Below are 6,164 nucleotides of genomic sequence, written 5' to 3' on the forward strand. Positions count from 1 at the left end.
CTACTCATCTGAATAGCTTCGTTGATTTATGTGATATGCAAAAGAAAAAAGATGTCAATAATGATGTCGTTAAATTGAAGCTATTTCCTTTTTTCGCTTAGAGATCGTGCTAAAGCTTGCTTTTCGTCTTTACCTAAGAATAGTATTGATTCATGGAACAAGTGCAAAGATGCTTTTATCTCTAAGTATTTTCCTCCCGCTAAGATCATCTCTCTTAGAAATAATATCATGAACTTTAAACAACTTGATCATGAACATGTTGCACAAGCTTGGGAGAGAATGAAATTAATGATACGTAATTGCCCTACTCATGGTTTGAATTTGTGGATGATTATACAAAACTTTTATGCCGGATTGAATTTTGCTTCTAGAAATCTTTTAGATTCGGCCGCGGGAGGCACTTTTATGGAAATCACTTTAGGAGATGCTACTAAACTCCTAGATAATATTATGGTTAATTATTCTCAATGGCATACTGAAAGAACTTCTAATAAAAAAGTGCATGCGATAGAAGAAATTAATGTGTTGAGTGGAAAGATGGATGAACTTATGAAATTATTTTCTACTAAGAGTGTTTCTTCTGATCCTAATGATATGCCTTTGTCTACTTTGATTGAGAATAATAATGAATCTATGGATGTGAATTTTGTTGGTAGGAATATATTTGGTAACAACGCTTATAGAGGGAATTTTAATCCTAGGCCATATCCTAGTAATCCTTCTAATAATTATGGGAATTCCTACAACAACTCTTATGGAAACTATAATAAGATGCCTTCTGATTTTGAATCTAATATTAAAGAATTTATTTCTTCGCAAAAGAATTTTAATGCTATGATTGAAGAAAAAATTGCTTAAGATTGATGATTTGGCTAGAAACATCGATAGAATTGCACTTGATGTTGATGCTTTGAAACTTAGATCTATTCCACCTAAGCATGATATTAATGAGTCTCCAAAAGCCATGAGAATTTCAATTGATGAGTGTAAGGAAAGAACCGCTAGGATGCGTGCTTCCAAAGATGCCTTTATTAAAGCGTGTTCTACCAATTCCTATGAAATCAAGATGAAGATCTAAAAGTTATTGATGTGTCTCCAATTAAATCTTTATTTTGCAATATGAATCTTGATGAAACTGAATATGATCTTCCTTTACCTAGAAGGCGTTCTAAAAATTTGGAGTATTTAGATTTTAATGATGAAATTGATGAAAATGGGATTGAAAGAAATAAAAATCTAGATGTTGCTAAACCCACTATTTGGATTTCAAGGAATTTAATTATGAAAGTTCCTCTTTGATTGATTGTATTTCCTTGTTGCAATCCGTGCTAAATTCACCACATGCTTATAGTCGAAATAAAGCCTTCACCGAACATATTGTTGATGCCTTGATGCAATCTTATGAAGAAAAACTTGAATTGAAAGTTTCTATCCCTAGAAAACTCTATGATGAGTGGGAACCAACTATTAAAATTAAAATTAAAGATCATGAGTTTTATGCTTTGTGTGATTTGGGAGCTAGTGTCTCTACTATTCCCAAGACTTTGTGTGATTTACTAGATTTCCGTAACTTTGATGATTGCTCTCTAAACTTGCATCTTGTGGATTCCACTATTAAGAAACCTATGGGAAGGATTAACGATGTTCTTATTGTTGCAAATAGGAATTATGTGCCCGTAGATTTCATTGTTCTTGATATAGATTGCAATCCTTCTTGCCCTATTATTCTTGGTAGACCTTTCCTTAGAACGGCTGGTGCGATTATTGATATGAAGGAAGGGAATATTAGATTCCAATTTCCAATTAAAAAGGGCATGGAACACTTTCCAAGAAATAAAATAAAATTACCATATGAAACTATCATGAGAGCCACTTATGGATTGCCTACCAAAGATGGCAATACCTAGATCTATTCTTGCTCGTTATGCCTAGCTAGGGGCGTTAAACGATAGCGCTTGTTGGGAGGCAACCCAATTTTATTTTTATTCCTTGATTTTTGATACTATTTAGTAATAAATAAATTATTTAGCCTCTGTTTTGGTTGTGTTTTTTGTGTTTAATTAGTGTTTGTGCCAAGTAGAACCGTTGGGAAGACTTGGGGAAAGTCTTGTTGAACTTGCTGTAAAAAACAGAAACTTTAGCGCTCACGAGAACTGCTGTAATTTTTATTTGAAGAGTGATATTTAGTTAATTATTTTTGCAGATGATTAATAGATAAATTCCTCACGTCCAGCAATTTATTTTAGAATTTTTGGTGTTCCAGATCTTGCTCTAGCTACAGATTACTACATACTGTTCTGTTTTTGACAGATTCTGTTTTTCGTGTGTTGTTTGCTTATTTTCATGAATCTATGGCTAGTAAAATAGTTTATAATCCATAGAGAAGTCGGAATACAGTAGGTTTAACACCAATATAAATAAATAATGAGTTCATTACAGTACCTTGAAGTGGTCTTTTGTTTTCTTTCGCTAACGGAGCTCACGAGTTTTCTATTTTGAGTTTTGTGTTGTGAAGTTTTCAAATTTTGGGTGAATTCTTTTGATGGATCATGGAACAAGGAGTGGCAAGAGCCTATGATTGGGTATGCCCATGGCACCCCCAAGATAATCCAAGGACACCAAAAATTCAAAGCTTGGGGATGCCCCCGGAAGGCATCCCCTCTTTCGTCCACTTCCATCGGTAATTTACTTGGAGCTATATTTTTATTCACCAACATGATATGTGTTTTCTTTGGAGCGTCTTGTATTATTTGTGTCTTTGTTTGTTAGTATGCCACAATCATCCTTTCTGTACACACCTTTTGAGAGAGCCATACATGAATTAAAATTTGATAGAATACTCTATGTGCTTCACTTATATCCTTTGAGCTAAGTAGTTTTGCTCTATGTGCTGCACTTATATCCTTTGAGCTAGATAATTTTGCTCTATGTGCTGCACTTATATCTTTTGAGTGTTATAATTTTGCTGCTTCACTTAGATCTTTTAGAGCACGGTGGTGGATATGTTTTAAAGAAACTATTGATCTCTCATGCTTCACTTAAATTAATTTGAGAGTCTCTTAATAGCATGGTAATTTTCCTAATAATAATATGCTTGGTATTCAAGATTTGTGAAACTCTCTTTTGAGTGTGTTGAATACTAAGAAAAGATTGAAGCATGATAATTGTTTTGAGTTATGGAGGTGATAATATTAAAGTCATGCTTGTTGAGTAGTTGTGAATTTAAAGAATACTTATGTTAAAGTATGTGATTCCCGTAGCATACACGTATGGTGAACCGTTATGTGATGAAGTTGGAGCATGATTTATTTATTGATTGTCTTCCTTATGAGTGGCGGTCGGGGACGAGCGATGGTCTTTTCCTACCAATCTATCCCCCTAGGAGCATGCGCGTAATACTTTGCTTTGATAACTTCTAGATTTTTGCAATAAGTATATGAGTTCTTTATGACTAATGTTGAGTCCATGGATTATACGCACTCTCACCCTTCCACCTTTGCTAGCCTCTCTAATACCGCGCAACTTTCGCCCGTATCATACACCTACCATATACCTTCCTCAAAACAGCCACCATACCTACCTATTACACTAGTAGAAAAGGGGGCAACGGTCCAGGCTGGGTCAGCCCATTAGTCCCGGTTCAGTCTACAACCGGGACCCATGGGGGCATTGGACCCGGTTCGTGAGCCCAGGGGGCCGGCCGGGCCACGTGGGCCATTGGTCCCGGTTTGTCTGGACCTTTTGGTCCCGGTTGGTGGGACGAACCGGGACCAATGGCCTCGCTCCTGGCCCACCACCATTGGTCCCGGTTGGTGGCTTGAACCGGGACCAAAGGCTCCCCTTTAGTCCCGGTTCATGCCACCAACTGGGACCAATGAGGTGCCTATATATACCCCCTCTCGTAAGAGCAGAGCACACTGCTCTATTTTTTCTGGCCGAGGGGGAGAGGGCTTGGTGGTGCTCTAGCTCACCTCCTATGCACTCAAGGTGTTCGATGGAATACCCGAGCCACACTACTTAAGCTTTCTCCTCTCCAAGCGAGACCTTCAAGCTCCATTTTCCTCAATATTTATCTAGGTTTAGCGGTCCGTCACGCCGCGTCCCCATCTTCACCGCCGTCGATCACCCACGCCGAGCTCATCGCCGGCACCACTGTGGTGAGCCTCTTGTTCTTATCTTCTTTTTGAAAGGAAAAAATATTCTTACTTGTATGTTTACATAGATACTTGTATTATTTTCTTACTTTTATTATTGCATCTTATATAGTGCGATGGTTTGGGTATCCGCCCTCATCGGCCCTCGTCCTGTCTATGATTCGGATGTGGTATATATATTATCTTTATAACTATTGGTTCATTTATTGTTTATGAAAATTATGCTGACCAACGCGACATAGATTTTATTTATGTAGGATCTATGTGAATCGGAAATTCCAACCGACCCTATTGTCGAGAGGTTAAATTTAGTTGAAGAAGAAAACAATTTGTTGAAGGAAAAAATAAAAAAAAATTGAGGAGGAGAAGATGATATTGGAGTTGCATGTTGCGGATGTCATCGATGATCACAAGATCAAGATGGATGCAATGCGCTTGAAGATTAGAAAGATTAGAAAATATGCCATTCATACCGAGGCTTGGTATCATTATGCCGTTGGATCAATTGTTACCTTGGTTGCGATTATGATCGCATTTGTTTTCGCATTGAAATGTTTTACATAGTTTCAATGTATGGTTTAACTAATTAGATGCTCTAGAGAGCTATATGTTGTTACACTAGAAGAAAACAGGGCTTTGGTCCAGGCCGGGTCAGCCCATTAGTCCCGGTTCAGTCTAGAACCGGGACCAATGGGGGCATTGGACCCGGTTCGTGATCCCAGGGGGCCGGCCGAGCCACGTGGGCCATTGGTCCCGGTTCGTCTGGACCTTTTGGTCCCGGTTGGTGGGACGAACCGGGACCAATGGGCCTGGCTCCTGGCCCACCACCATTGGTCCCGATTCGTGGCATGAACCGGGACCAAAGGCTCCCCTTTAGTCCCAGTTCATGCCACGAACCGGGACTAAAGGGTTTGCCCAGAGTTTAGTCCCACCTCGCCAACCGAATGGGCGCCCACACCTGTTTATAAGCCCGTCCCTCTCTGCGTTGTTGAGCTCCTCTCAAAGTGAAAATAGATGCTCCTATAGAGGAAATTGGACCTAAATTCATAAATAGAAATTAATTATGAATTTATGTTTAATTTTCTCTATATGTGCATCTATGTTCACTAAAAGAGAAGTTTTTATTTTTTGTGACCTAAAAGAAAAAAGAAATCACTAAAAAACTATAAGTATTTAGTTCTAAGTTGAAATGAAAAAATAAATAGCAAAAAAGAAAAAAATGCCTATAATATTTGTTATGACTAACTAAAATTACCAAATTGAGTAAAGTTATTCATAAACTAGTGATTCACACAAATTTTAAAAAATTCAAATTTAAACTATTCAAATTTTAAAGCTAATGGCACTAACAGAAAGTTCATAATTTTTGTGACCTAAAAGAAAAAAGAAATCACTAAAAAACTATAAGTATTTAGTTCTAAGTAGAAACTAAAAAAGAAATCACTAAAAAACTATAAGTATTTAGTTCTAAGTAGAAACGAAAAAAAAATAGAAAAAAAGAAAAAAAAATGCCACCTACTGGGCCAGGACGGCCTCAATACGACTAGAAACCCAACCATGGGCCAGGATTCAGGCCCGCAGCAGGCCCAGTAGGCCCACAGGCATTGCAGTGTCCAATTAGGCCCATAAGCCTGCATTTCAGAGGAGTTCGAGAGGGAAGAGGCAGCGGAGCTTATAAACAGGTGCTGGTCACTCTCAACTAGCGAGGTGGGACTAAACTCCCACCACCGCGCCAGCGCAAGGCCATTGGTCCCGGTTGGTGGCACCAACCGGGACTAAAGGGGGGCATTGGTCACGGTTCGTGGCACAAACCGTGACCAATGCCCCCCTTTAGTCCCGGTTTGGTGCCACCAACCGGGACCAAAGGCCGCCGCTTCCCGCCCTTTGGGCTGCTGAAAAAGGCCTTTGGTCCCGGTTGGTGCCACCAACCGGGACTAATGCCCACCTTTAGTCCCAGTTTGTGCCACGAACTGGGACTAAAGGCTTTGCTATATAAGTTCACACTTCGGA

This window comes from Triticum urartu, chromosome 2A, assembly GCF_056163025.1.
Source record: "Triticum urartu cultivar PI428250 chromosome 2A, HENAU_Tu73, whole genome shotgun sequence".
Lineage (NCBI taxonomy): Eukaryota > Viridiplantae > Streptophyta > Magnoliopsida > Poales > Poaceae > Triticum > Triticum urartu.